The 14838-nt window shown below is 39.3% G+C and overlaps 1 long non-coding RNA gene across 1 annotated transcript in view; it reads left to right on the top strand.

The window, feature by feature from the left end:
* The first annotated feature begins 1324 nt into the window (after positions 1–1324).
* The window catches only part of LOC146776024 (uncharacterized), a 42052-nt gene continuing 28538 nt past the window's right edge, over positions 1325–14838 (top strand). The window contains exons 1-3 of the long non-coding RNA XR_014972172.1: positions 1325–1466; positions 13108–13229; positions 14488–14609. This is a non-coding gene — a long non-coding RNA (uncharacterized LOC146776024). The remainder of the gene's footprint in view (positions 1467–13107; positions 13230–14487; positions 14610–14838) is intronic.

Here is a 14838-nt window from a genome sequence, read left to right as displayed (position 1 = left end):
TAGACACTTTAGGTCATGCTTTTAAGAAAGGTTGAGGTTCACACCAGGGTGGAATGTACAATTCTAAAGTGCGTTTACATCCATTTTTTCAGAATTGTGGAAGAGCCCCCTATCCTATGTACACTGAAGTAGGTCAGGCTCACTTGACAAGTCTTCTGGCATGCTACAGTATGGGGCTTATTCGAACATGGCTGGTTTTGCTTTACAGTCCAGCATTCATTCTTCTGGAATCTGGAGAAGTGAAGGAGGTGGTGACAAGCTGATCAGGTGAAACATATTTTCTAAGGTCATTGCATCGCCTCTTGAGTCCTGCCCTACGCAGGTCCTGGAAAACATGAAAGCCAACGAAAAAATAAGTGCGAAGTATGAAAAATTTAGTTCTAATGTTATCACAGAGCAAATTATTCAGTGGGAGGAAATACTCTAGTGAAACCTGCAAACGCAGAAACAACTCCCCAGTTTTTGGGGTTGTCTCTGTGAAACAAAATGAAATGCTGAGTGGACTCAAGCAACATAGTGGCCTTCCTGGCATTCAAACAGTGAAAGCACCTTTGGAAAAATGATCCCACCCATATTGTGCAGTTCTATAAATGAAGTGGGCAGATCCGCACTGCAAGTCTGGCAGGCTGCTTGCCTCATTCTAAATGATATCCTTAGCTACTCGGCCTCTGTTTTGGAGTATTGGTTTCTAAATACACTTTTTGACCTAACGTGGTCGTTTGTGAAATCACTTTGCCTTTGTCTCTCAGATAATAAATAACGTGGTAGTTTGTGAAATCACTTTGCCTTTGTCTCTCGGATAATAAATATATGTAGGGCATTATAAGTATGTGTGATGTGATACATGCAACATATATTTCGAAGATTATTTTTTTTTGTAATCTTAATTTGAGGCATTCAATACTGTTCCGTGTACAGCACATAAAGCTTTGGCTTCTCATAATAACATTCTCAGCTTACAGTCCACTGCTCCTGAGATCAGTTCAAATATCTATACATTACAATCAATAGAAATTCATTTTGTAGTTTGTCTTTTAGCAGTGTGCACAGAGAAACTTTTTAGGTTTCGCCTACACTGTTTGTGAAATCTTTTGTATTAAATATAAAACTTAAAAGGGGTTTACACCCCGCCTCGTGTTCTTCTCTTATCGGTTTCCCATCGGCGAAGTACTGTTTTCATCCACTACTGTGGAATATTTTTTAAAAGGATTTCCATGCACAGCACAAGTTTACTTTCATCTGAGTGCACAGCTCTTCTAATGTGTAGTCCTCTATCTGTTTCTGCTGGCTTGCTTCTTTTTGTTGGCTCGTTATTAGTAGCTTTCTGCTTAGACAGCCTGACTTTAATATGGCCGCCTCTCAGGACATTGCCTTGTTCTTGTTTTCAGTGTTACCTTATGATCCTTCATTGGTGACTGTTTCCTGTGGCCGTTCAACCCACCGTCCTTTGCAGTGCATTATTTCAGGTAGTTCCCCCATGAGTTTGTGCGTGTGCAGTTTTAGACTATGGATCGTACTTCTGCTGTTCACCATTGAGTTACTTGTCTTCTGCCAATCACTTGTTACTTCGTTAACCGGAGTGATGCCGGTTTCACCAGTCTTCCTCCTCTGCTCCAGACAGACAAGAGTACATTCCATCTCCAAATGTTTGTTTTCTCTGGTTGTTTACTTCTACGACTATATTTAAAGCCATACCTTTGTCTTCATCATGTTGAGTCATTTACTATGGTCTTCAGCGGGATCTGTTTGTTTATAATTATGCCCCTTTCACCCTTTTTCCTATACTCGTCTAACTCAAGGGCATGTTTCTCTGTCTCTGTGCAAGCTTCTACCCCTCTCGCGGGACCCGTTTCTTTGTTTCCTGATAGTGTTGTCTGTGTGCTGTCTACGCCACCACTTGTTTCTTGTCATTGTGCGGTGCACCTGGTGTTTGCATTTTGTCCATTCGTTGCATATTCGTAACCTATTGGGCAGGTAGTGCTAGGCTTAGAATTTTGAAAGGCGGGCCCTTCGACTTGCATTTCACTTGCATAACAGGAGTAAGTGCTTCTGCCACTGTTGAACTAAGACAGGTCCTTTTACCTCCTTTTCTTGTTCTGAGATCGTAGCTTCGATACCTCCTGTCATTCTTCAGGTGGGACAGTCCTCTGTACCAGGGCTTTAAATGGACTTGGCTCCTCTGGGTCTAAAACTTGTATTTCATGATTTGCTTAATTTTGCATTCTCGAAGAGTGTTAGCTATTTCTAGGATGTTGCATTACTATAATTTTTTCCTGTAATCTATTTTTCCCGTGTAGTGTTGTTAAATCGGACAGCCTTTGGTGTGGTCGACCACCAAACATTTTGCTTTCTTCCCTCCCGTTTGCTGAAATTTGTTTTTGTTTGCCTTAGGACTCTGCACTTTATCACTGCTAACCAGTGCTAAAACACGTCTTGCCCTTCCCAGCACGTGGTGCCTGCACCCTTATCTGTTTAATTGAAATAAATGGTCTCCTGAAGCATATCGCACGTAACTAAGTTTCATTGAACAATTTCTAGATCATTATTATTAAGCAAAGAGATGAAACCGATGGATTACCAATGCTTGTTTTTTAATAGCGATACCATTCAGAGCTCAATTATTGAACATAAACTGGATAGTGTTTAGGAACATATATCGAGATGTCCCTCAGCTGTCCTGATCTGTGATATGTAGCAAGCCTTCTTGTGCTTTGGTAATCTGTGCTATAAACCTTGATTATATATTAACTTTGCTTGCAAATTTTTGCTTGAGTATTTATAGTAGTGTAAGTTTTTATTGGACCTTAAAATGGGTGTGTTCATTTAATGAGTTCACACTTTGCTGGTGCAGCATCTGTGGGATGATAGTTTATTTTTGTATAAGTGTGTGTGTGCTTGCAAATTTACTACATGCCTTCTGTTCTACAAAGCTCAACATTATCGTTCCATAAAGCAAAGAAACCTTATTCTAAAATGTTGGTAGGTGGATTATACATAGGGGTAATTATGCACCTGCCATTAGTAATAAGGCCACTAACAATGTATAGGGTCCTGTAGGGGTCTCAGTAAATTATCTCCTTGGTCTTGGATTTTTCCACTGTGTCACTTCCGCTGCTCATTGATAGTGGATGGGATTCGATCAACTGACATGCTTGTTTTCGGTCTGTTTTGATTACTGTTTTGTGGCCATTCAACTTTACGGGTGACACGTCTTGTTTCAGTGTTTGTTCCTTCACCTGGATCCTCTATTAGTACTAATGCGGTCTTATTAGTTCTCTCAAGTTGCAGTTCAGTCTTTTTTTGTCTTTGTCAGAGTCCTTAATACCACTTTGTGAAATGACAGGCACTTGATTTTTGCAACAGTCTGCACTTCTTCACCCCATTCTTCTCCTTGCTGTTCTGGTGATCCTGCATCCTCACATTGTTTCTAATCTGAGAGAAACATCATGAGCTAGCAGGCTGTTGCTTTATTCACGGAAACATTTCCAGCCATTTACTAATCTAATTGTGGGATTTATTTACTTAAAGTGAAAGAAATGAGAAGATATATTGGGGGATGCACACCTCTTTTTATACAGAGTGAACCCCGACTGGGGTCCTTGGAGTCATGAAATTTATTAGACAGGACAAAATCTGCGTGTTCCTGACTACATCTGTTGAAGGCTGTCCTCTGGTTATGTTAGCTTTTTAGTCCTGAGGAAGACCCGGTATGATGCATAGCTAATAACACATCATCATAGGGTTGAAACATCGATGATAATGTTCTATGTCAGCTATCCTATGATACGAAACGAAGATATAAGGATACCCTTAATGTGAATCTTTGTATAATAGACATCATATGTTATTACATAGTCTCAAGTTTTGTGTCAACACGGATTTAAAAAAAAAACATTTTTTATATGGTTTGTTTTTGTTTATTTTTTTTCTTCATTTTCTCACCATGCATGTTTGTATGATTAACTGAATGTATTATTTTTGTTATCGACAGCTGATCATTTATGAAGAACAAAAGTTAAAGAATGTCGGATATGTGGCAACAAATGTATTGAATTAGAAAACTGCTTTTGTGTGTAGTGTCTGTGGTTTTACTTTGTTTGGAATATTTATCCCTCAAAAAGGTGAATTTCTTTCTGGAAGGGATCTTTCTGGACCCTTTGTATCAATGTTGATTGGTAAACATTTTCTCACAATTCTTGGACCAGAATTGTTCCACCTGACAGAACGTTTTATAATTTATAACTGTATATCAAGGTTCTGAGGGACACAGGGCGGCCCGATGGTACTTAATGATGTCATTGCAAACAACAAACTGTCAGGTCATGGGGCGTGGCTTGAATGCCGAGGAAAATGGCCGCTGCTTGTCAGTGCTCCGTGGCGGAGTAGCGTGTTGGGCCTCCCCCAGGGCATTCCTCCCTCACCTTGGGATCTCTCGGCGGTGGGAGCATGTTCGGGACACTCGCCTGCATCGCCTGGGATATCGACGGCGTCTGGTGATATCGGAGTCGGTTGGTTTTTGCGTCCTGCTTTCTCTCGCGGCTACATGAAAGCCGCGGCCACCATAAAAGATGGAGGTTTAATAATTCTCTCTTGTTGGATCCCAAATTTACTCCAGCCTTCCTTGAGTTTTCATCCCTATTTTTTACAGAAAATGAGTCTCCTCTGATATCTCCTCAGGTGTTATGGGACACTTTTAAGGCTGCTTCTAGAGATTTCATTATTTCGTTGGTTTCCCCTAAAAGGCGTGTTGCATCCCATTCCTTACAGTCAATCAACACACAAATTAAACAACTGGAACATTCTTCTTATTTAACGAAATCTCAATCTGACTTAGATAAACTTCTTAAGGCCAAACTCTCTTTTAATAAACTCTCCACGGAGTCTGCAAATTTAATCTTACTAAAATCCAGTGCCAAATATTACAGCGCGCAAAATAAGGCAGGTAACCTTCTTGCCAAGTATCTTAAAGTTAAGAGAGAACGCACAGAAATAGAGTCTATTGTCTCCTCATCTAATATCACTCTTTATAAGGATGAAGATATTCTGACGGAATTCACTAATTTTTATCAAAATCTTTATACTCCGGAGTCTCCTCCTCTGTTAACGGATATTGATCATTATTTATCCTCTATCCCCTCTCCTTCTTTTCTAGAAACTGATTTTGCACCATTAGAAGCAGATATAGGCCCTAAAGATATCTTGGACTCCATTCAGGTGCTTAAAAAAGGCAAGGCTCCTGGACCAGATGGCTTCACGATAGAATTCCATTTACATTTTTCTAAGTTGCTTGTTCCCAAACTTCACCAGCTATTTTTATTTTTTATATCGTCCAAAAAATCTTAAGGTTCTTTTCAAGAAGCCTTAATCTGCCTCCTCCCTAAAGAGAATACGGACCATACTTTATGTAAAAATTATAGACCTATTTCTTTAATCAACCTAGACTATAAGATATTTGCAAAAATTCTTGCGCTTCGTCTCGACAAAATTTTACCTAAAATAATTGGTAAAGAACAATGCGGTTTCATTAAGGGCCGTCACCTTTCTGATAACACTTGCCTCTTTTTCAATGTACTTAGTCCCATTCCTACCAGCATTCTTTAGCTGCTGTTGCGTTAGACGCCGAAAAGGCATTTGACAGGGTTAATTGGCAATTTATGTTCGCAGTTCTTGTTTGGTTTGGTTTTGGACAGAAATTTCTTGCTTATATTTCTTTACTGTATTCTTTTCCTAGATCTTTTATCTTAGCTAATGGCCTTGTTTCTTCCTCGTTTCCTCTCTTCAGAGGTGTCCGACAAGGATGTCCTCTTTCTCCTATTCTTTTTATTTTGGCATTAGAACCTTTCTTGACAAAAATTCGAGTGAATAAGGATATTACCGGCTTCCCTTATGGGGATAAGTATTTGAAACTTTCTGCATATGCGGACGACATTCTTTTATTTATCTCTAACCCACAATCCTCTATTCCATCCTTTTTATCGGAAGTCTCTGATTTTGCGAAAGTATCAGGTTATAAACTTAACGTTGATAAATGTGAAATTTTCCCTTTGAATAAATTTTGTGTTCATGCAGACTTTTTGGCCTCTTCTTTTCATTGGAGTCCGATTAAGATTAAATACTTAGGTTTGTGGTTCAAGTCCTCTATTAAAGACACTGTAACACTAAATATTAAAAATTTACAAACAACGCTAAAAGATTCTACAACTCGTTGGCATCCCTTGTTTTTATCATGGTGGGGTAGATTGGATTCTATTAAAATGATGTTAGTTCCAATAATTTTGTTTTATCTTTCTAATCTTCCAGTTAATGTCCCTAAGTCTTGTTATAAACATATATATTCTACTCTATCAAAATTATGACAACATAAGAAAGCTAGGATGTCTTTTGCAAAACTCAAATGTCCTAAGCAGTTGGGTGGAGTTAATTTTCCGGATTTTGCCTCTTATCATACCTCATTTTTTCTTAAGCATTCGGTTTCCTTACTATCTGAACAAGTGTCTGATATCCCTTCACAGCCTTTGTGGGTAGACATTGAGTCTTCCTTCTTTCACCCTTTCACTTTTGAAGAATTTGTGTCACTGTCCCATATTCCCAAGAAATTCTCTCTCCCTATTCTTAAAAATTCTCGGAAAATATTTTCCCCTTTTTTCCTGGAAGGTTTAGATGACCGCTCACGTTTTTTGCAATCCCCCTTGTGGTATAACCCTCTTATTAAAATTAGAAACAAGACGCTTTTTTGGAAGGACTGGAAAGATCTCGGTATTAATTGGACTCACCAACTGTTTGATGAAGGTACTTGTATTCCCTTTTCTATTCTTCAATCCCACTTTTCTTTGCCAATATCATTTGAATCCAAATATAACCTATTGCGCACGGTTGTGCAAAACAGTTATGATGCCCTTTCGGATTCCATCATTCACACCAACTCTTCTCCTCTTTCTCTCCCTTATTTGCTTGCTTCTTCCTCCGCCTCCCAAATCTATAAAAAATTAAGGGATACTTCTAGCAGTCGAGATAAATCTAAAATAGAAAAAAATTGGGAGTCAGATTTAGAGGAAGCATTTTCTGTCTCGATGTGGCAAAAAATCTGGACCAAGATAAGGAAAGCTTCTAGAGCAGCAAATACAACTCAAACGATATTTTTTATATATAATAGACTTTTGATCACTCCTGCCAAACTGCATATAATTGACCCATCCATTCCCTCCTCTTGCTGGTCTTGCTCAACTTCACTGGCGGATCTTAAACATATGTTATTTACATGCCCGGTAATTTATAAATTTTGGACCGATGTATGGAATCAGATTAATAAGATTTTTTCCACCCATTTCCCTCTTACTTTTTCACATATTTTCTTAGGCAGTCTCTCAGACATATGGTCCTCTTCCACTACTAACACATCCATTATTGATTTACTTATAGCCGTAGCGTTTCAACAAATCACTAAATCTTGGAAAGATACCTCAAATGTTTCTTTTCAAGCTTGGTGGTATGGAGTTTGTTATCATCACAGATTAGATAGAGCCTATGTTTATCCTATTACACTTGCTGTTAAGCGCGACTTACTATGGCTACCCATCACAAATTTCTTAAATATATCTGCTCGATCCCTACCTTTACATAATCCTTGTACGGAAGAAGTTCCCAAACCTCCATGAAAATATTCCTGATGGTTTCATGTATATATTTTTATTGATTGTCTTATGGTTATCTTTATGCATCATTATTAGAGGAGTTTCTGTACAGTTTGTATATCTATTTATACTTTTTGTATACCAATGATTACATTCATAATGCATATGTTTTGCTTTATTAAATTATCTTTTCTTTTCCTTTCTCTTCTATCTCTTTCCCTTATCTCTTTATTTCTCCCTCTTATTTATGCCATTTCTTTTTGCACTTTAGACGTGTTTAGATATTATGTTCTATTGTTGTTTTGTTGTAATTGAATTTCAATAAACTTTCCTTTAAAACTTAAAAAACTGTCAGGTCACTCTGGTCTCCCATCACCTTGCTGTTTTTCTTCTGAAACATTTTATTGTACACTTTCTAATTCTTACCTTGTGTCGGATATTGACATCAACATAGAAAAGACCAGTGTCTCAGACTCTCAAGCGAAAGTCCCATTAAATATGCAGGCCACCAGTGCATAATACTATGCAACCTCATTGGCATGTCTGTTCCTGACTGCAATATAACCATTGCCACCCATGTGTTCTGCACATTTAACCACTGCAATTTCAGCAGGTAATTGGAGTGCTTCCAAAAGATTTCTTACATGCTCCAAATTTCTGATAGGGGCTCCAGATGAGGTCATGAAACCTCTGTGACCACATTTGCCCAAAATCATGGACCGTGCCAAAGCCATACTGACCATCTGTAAATATAGTCACCTTTTTAATTGGGCTATGAACATAGTCTTTTTTTTTAAGGGTAATACATTCTGCAACTTGTGCTGAGGTAATACTTCACCATGAAGCTTCCACAACCTAATTAATTGTACAGACAGTGTATGCTGCTCTCAGGATACCTTCAAAGTGTCTCAAATATGAGCCGTCAACAAATGATATAATTAGGCTCATTAAGGGGTTCATCTTTAATTTTGCTTCTTGGCTTTGTGAATAAATCCATGACATCAATACAATCCTGTCATCACTTATTGGCAACAAATGTGATGGGTTCAGAATCTGGCAGAGTTTTAAAGTGACGTTTTCTGTGGCCAGAATCTTTTGTTCATACTTTGAGTCTATTGTGGGTCATGAATCGTGTTTTTTTTTTTTTTTTTTTTTTTGGGGGGGGGTGGTGTCTGCAAAAGTTTTACAAAGTATGGGACCTTTATAGTTAAAGGATGTCCCATCACTATGCCCTCACTTCTTTTGGGACTAATGCCCACTGCAATGACTGCTTTAAGGCAGCCAGGCAGTCCTGCGGCTACAGGTTCAAGGGTAATTGAAAAGTAAGCCACACGTAGTCGAGCATCTCCATGTATCTAATTAAGCACTGAGCGAGCACAGCCCTCACTCTCACTGCAAAATAGTATAAACTCTTATTTGTTTTCTGGCATTCCTAGTGCTAGGTCATGACAGAGACTTTATCTCAGCTCTATGAAAGCTTTCTAGCAATTGTTGTCCTAAGGCAGCAGATCAGGTATAACTTTTTGTCATCCTCAGTAAAGGCGTTGTCACTTGGGATAAGTTTGGTATCCACAGTCTACAGTAGCCAATCATTCTCAAAACATCCTGACTTCTCTATGTACTTGAGGTTGATTCATTTGCAGAATTTCTTCCACTCTCTGACTGCTTTCTTGCTCCTATCTCATTGTTGTGTCCCAGGCACTGAATTTCTTTCTGACAGTATTGCAACATCCCTGGCGACTCTTTGTGTCCGTTTTCAGCCAGGTGATTCCGAAGTGCCATTGCATCCTGTTTACAGGCTTCTCGTGTCTGATGCCACAAGTAGGTCATCAGTGTATTGCACGAGTACTGATTGGTAGGTCATCTGCAATGACTATAGCTTCTTTTTCAAGATCTGATTAAAAATGGAAGGATTCTCTGTATACCCTTGTGGGACTTGGCACCATGACAAGCCTCTCTTCTGAAATACAAAGGAAAAGCGATACCGACTATTCTCACGTAATGGTCCTCAGAGAAAGGCTTGGCAGAGATCAATAAAAGTGTATCGTTCTGCAGTGAACGGAACTGAACAAGTATAGCGGCTGAATTTGGTACTACGGGATAATATGGAACTACAATACTAAAGGTTGATCCTGCACAATCCGATATTTAACATTGGTCTTCTGTAAACCTATAATCTGGGAGTTGCATAGACTCCCACCCAAATTCCCTCAAAATCCCTCAGCATGTCTTAGATTACAGGAGTTATTCCTGCAATTGTCTTTGGTGTCAAATTGTATGGTGGTGTTTTTGGATAGACTGCATTTGGCTTTAGTGTGACTCTGACATGTTCTACACCTTTGATTAGCCCGATAGCCTTTCCTGTGAAGTCCGATACTTCTGTGTTCACTGTTTCTTTTAAATAGGGAGTCATTCTTTAATAGTTCTCACTGGGAGCAACCCTACAGCTAAATCTTGTTGAGGCATTTTGAACTCAATATCCTCATCAGTGGCAGTTTCTGTTTGAGTGCGTCGGGGCTCCACCCTCTTTACATTCACTGTCAAAAAGAAAACCTTGAAGCAATGCTAAAATTGCTTTAAAAAAAAAGAAAGGTTGTTCACACACAGTGTATAAACATTGAGTTATCTTGCTGGGGCTGCTGTACACCCCTACCCACCGTGCTAGTTGCTGTGATCACAGTGACATGACTGTTACCCTAAATAAGCTCTCTTGGGCGGGCCCAAGGTCTAGAGCATTTGCTGGGCAGACAATCTAACAGCCCGGAGGCCTGTGGAGTCATCAGCTTGGCAAAAACACTGCATCAAGGACCAGTCTCCATCTCCTGATAAGGAGTGTAAATGGGAGTCTGGGGATGGCAGGTATACTGGAAACATTTTCCACGTAGAGATGGAGCTCAAGGTTAAACCTGTGTGTACCTTTAACAGCTCTGCATCAACACACATTATGTAAGCAAAATAATTGTGCGGCACTAAATTTCAAGCAGCAGGATATTGGATGACTGCATATTTTTCCGGGGCAATTGCACACAACAAGTAAACTGCATTTATTTCGATCTGTTGCTCAGCATTATTTGTCAAATGTAAATGCAGTCTTTGGATGTCTGTGGTCTGGAACATGACATCAACAGTTGTTTATGTCACTTATACATTTTCCTGTATGTGTTCATAGACTTGAAACCCGGTCCTGAAAACTGTGCTCTTCAGAGTCAGATCAAAATGCGTATGCAAGCTAATACGCATAATAATCTGGACATGGGCGAGGCAAAGTTTGGGATTGTGTTTTGCTTTTGTGAAAGTGTTTTTCCCATTTTGTATTCAATCTCCAAGTATGATGACTTTGCAGCAATATCCAATTGAAAAGAAACCTTTTTTTTCCTCCCAGCTAGGCATGATTGGATGTTCATGAGGCTTCTATAAAGATTTTTGCTTTGTGTAGTTGATGTTCTTTATTGATATTTAAAGTAGTTTACTTTTGTTGTGTCCCAGAAAAGCCTGGGATACCTTCGTCTACTGCTATTGTCTTATTGGATGCTGTGCACACTTTCTGTGGGCAGAGCCGCACACCAGTTTGTGGATGCAAGTTGTGTGTGCGTGTTAAAATAACAAGCATTGGTATTGGAACAGTTTCACCTATGTAATTATAAGCGTTTTAGGTTGTGCCATCTGGGATGAAGGAATGAGCTCCCTGATCAGTATCTCCAGAGTGGAGGGGATGTGACCAGTGCCAGAGCTCAAGAGCTGGGGATCCTGTTTCCAGTCTCCGCCGTGCGACATCCTGTGATTCTGGGCAAATCCCTTAATCTATCCATGTGATAAATTGCGCAAGATAAATCTGCTGCAAGATGGAAAAAGCAGAAAGGTGCAAAACTTTATGGAAAAATAGTTCCACCAACGTGGTTAACAGTATTTCGTTAACAGAAAACTGATAAGAGAAACAGTGGTGGAACAAGCATTGGTAAATGCAGGAAAATATGCTGCAGCCAATAAAAATGGAGAAAAAGTGGCAAGCACGGGGACCAATGAAAAACCCTGGAAAGAGAGGGGTGCGAGATGTAAGCCCTTTCAAGTTTATATTAAAAACAATGGATTTCACAAGCACAGTGCAAGCTGTGCTGCCGAAACCTAAAAAGGACTGTTCTATTTACGTCTGCTTGCTGCATTTATGAAACACTGAACAGTCGACACTCATGCTTTCACCGTACACTATTGTCTAAGTGCACTTCATGTGTATCATCCAAGTTTTGGGCATGCTGTGTTTGCATGTCCTGCTCGTTCAGCATACTGTGTGCAGTATTAGCTTGTAGAGGATTTTTTTTTTTTGGAGTATATATTGTGACAATGCTATTTGTGCTCAGAATATTATTGGTTTATTAAGTCAGTGCGCACATACAATCTGTAGATGGTATAAATAGATATGAGCGGTGCATGAGTGTAGTATTTGTGCATATTAACGTTCAGTTATTTTGATGCCGTGCCTGTTTATTGTATAGGGTTGTTACATTCTAACGGAAGGAAGCTTATTTAACCTCTTCCCCTGCACTCTGTGTGTTGGACTCTGATACTCAAGATGGATTGTTGTTAATGATAATCTCCTTTTTTGTATCCATCTCCATCCCACTTTCAAAAAGGCTCCAGTGCATTGAGTGGTTCATAGTCTTTTACCATTCCCCCTCCTATTTGCCTTGTAGTCATGAATACAGATGTCTGATCTCTCATCCTCCTGTGTGGTCAGCTTCCACAAGGACAATTGGTCCAGTGCCGCTCTGACATCATAAAGCTAAAGCAAGATGTTGTCTGACATGAGGGACACTTTGTTGCCTAGCAAGCTTACATCATAAAGCGAAAGCAAGATGTTGTCTGACATGAAGGCCACTCGGTTACCTAGCAAGCAGTAGGATACATTTTTCTTGGTAATGAAATGAGTAGCAGGATAGACAGGATGCCCAACTGAAAACTAAGAATGGTAAGATGTAAGAAAGTATGGCATTTATTGAGACTTCTAAATGTGTATAAACGCAAGTTTGAGCACAGGAGTCTGACCTTCACTATTGCTGAACTGGTAGCAATTGGCTAAAATGAAGATGGTAATTATGCTATTCATAGTTTTTATTATTCCCATTAAGTGTAGCAAACCCCCCCTCTCAACTTATCAGCTGGCTTACTTGCTACTGGCATAACATATCCTAAACCAAATGAAGTGAGAAGGGTACGCTGCCACTTGGATGGCAAACAGATCTATTTACCTACGTCCTAATGTACGTGCTACAGTTGTTTAGAGACTGTTAGCAAATGAGACATGGGTGCAGAGAAGTATAGGAGGTTAAAACACAAATTGAGATTTTATTTTCTAATGAGCTGTTGATTTTCACAATAATACAGTCTCCACAGTATTGATCTGTTTACCCTTTATAAAAATCAAGATTTTTTTTCTATTGCTTAATGTAAATGTGCTAACAGTGGACTTTTCCATCTGCAGATTATACTGAATGACCACCAGTGGCAGTGTTTGCCAACCGAGTTTCTCTGCATTGCTGAGACTGAAGAAAAAAAAAAAAAAGAAGTCTTCCGGCAAACGGCATCATTTTACCAATTTATATGGTAAGCAAAACTCACAATCATTCCTTTAAGCTTTAAAAAGACGTTCACAGCATCAGAATGTCCTCACTACCTTATAGTCGGAGTCTGTGCCTGAATACAATTTGTCAAGATGGAAGTAATATGAATCACGTTGTGTTGGTCATGATAGTTAATAAAAGACTGACTGCCTCCAACGCTACTAAAGCCTGCTTTTATATTCTGGTGCTAGCAATGTTCCATTTGAGGAAATTGCTGCCTTTGAGGCTGAAATGCACTATCTCACTTTAGAACGATAGTGCTACGTTCTGAAGGAAGGAAGCTTATGTAGCCTCTTCCCCTGCACTCTGTGTGTTGGACTCTGATAATCAAGATGGATTGTTGTTAATGATGATCTCCTTTTTTGTATCCATCTCCATCCCACTTTCAAAAAGGCTCCAGTGCATTGAGTGGTTCATAGTCTTTTACCATTCCCCGTCCTATTTGGCTTGTAGTCATGAATACAGATGTCTGATCTCTCATCCTCCTGTGTGGTCAGCTTCCACAAGGACAATTGGTCCAGTGCCGCTCTGACATCATAAAGCTAAAGCAAGATGTTGTCTGACATGAGGGACACTCTGTTGCCTAGCAAGCTTACATCATAAAGCGAAAGCAAGATGTTGTCTGACATGAAGGCCACTCGGTTACCTAGCAAGCAGTAGGATACATTTTTCTTGGTAATGAAATGAGTAGCAGGCTAGACAGGATGCCCAACTGAAAACTAAGAATGGTAAGATGTAAGAAAGTATGGCATTTATTGAGACTTCTAAATGTGTATAAACGCAAGTTTGAGCACAGGAGTCTGACCTTCACTATTGCTGAACTGGTAGCAATTGGCTAAAATGAAGATGGTAATTATGCTATTCATAGTTTTTATTATTCCCATTAAGTGTAGCAAACCCCCCCTCTCAACTTATCAGCTGTCTTACTTGCTACTGGCATAACATATCCTAAACCAAATGAAGTGAGAAGGGTACGCTGCCACTTGGATGGCAAACAGATCTATTTACCTACGTCCTAATGTACGTGCTACAGTTGTTTAGAGACTGTTAGCAAATGAGACATGGGTGCAGAGAAGTATAGGAGGTTAAAACACAAATTGAGATTTTATTTTCTAATGAGCTGTTGATTTTCACAATAATACAGTCTCCACAGTATTGATCTGTTTACCCTTTATAAAAATCAAGATTTTTTTTCTATTGCTTAATGTAAATGTGCTAACAGTGGACTTTTCCATCTGCAGATTATACTGAATGACCACCAGTGGCAGTGTTTGCCAACCGAGTTTCTCTGCATTGCTGAGACTGAAGAAAAAAAAAAAAAAGAAGTCTTCCGGCAAACGGCATCATTTTACCAATTTATATGGTAAGCAAAACTCACAATCATTCCTTTAAGCTTTAAAAAGACGTTCACAGCATCAGAATGTCCTCACTACCTTATAGTCGGAGTCTGTGCCTGAATACAATTTGTCAAGATGGAAGTAATATGAATCACGTTGTGTTGGTCATGATAGTTAATAAAAGACTGACTGCCTCCAACGCTACTAAAGCCTGCTTTTATATTCTGGTGCTAGCAATGTTCCATTTGAGGAAAT

Source organism: Triturus cristatus, chromosome 12 (assembly GCF_964204655.1).
Source record: "Triturus cristatus chromosome 12, aTriCri1.1, whole genome shotgun sequence".
In the NCBI taxonomy this organism is placed as follows: Eukaryota; Metazoa; Chordata; class Amphibia; order Caudata; family Salamandridae; genus Triturus; species Triturus cristatus.
The sequence above is the reverse complement of the archived record's forward strand: the minus strand, read 5'-3'. Positions and strand labels throughout refer to the sequence as shown.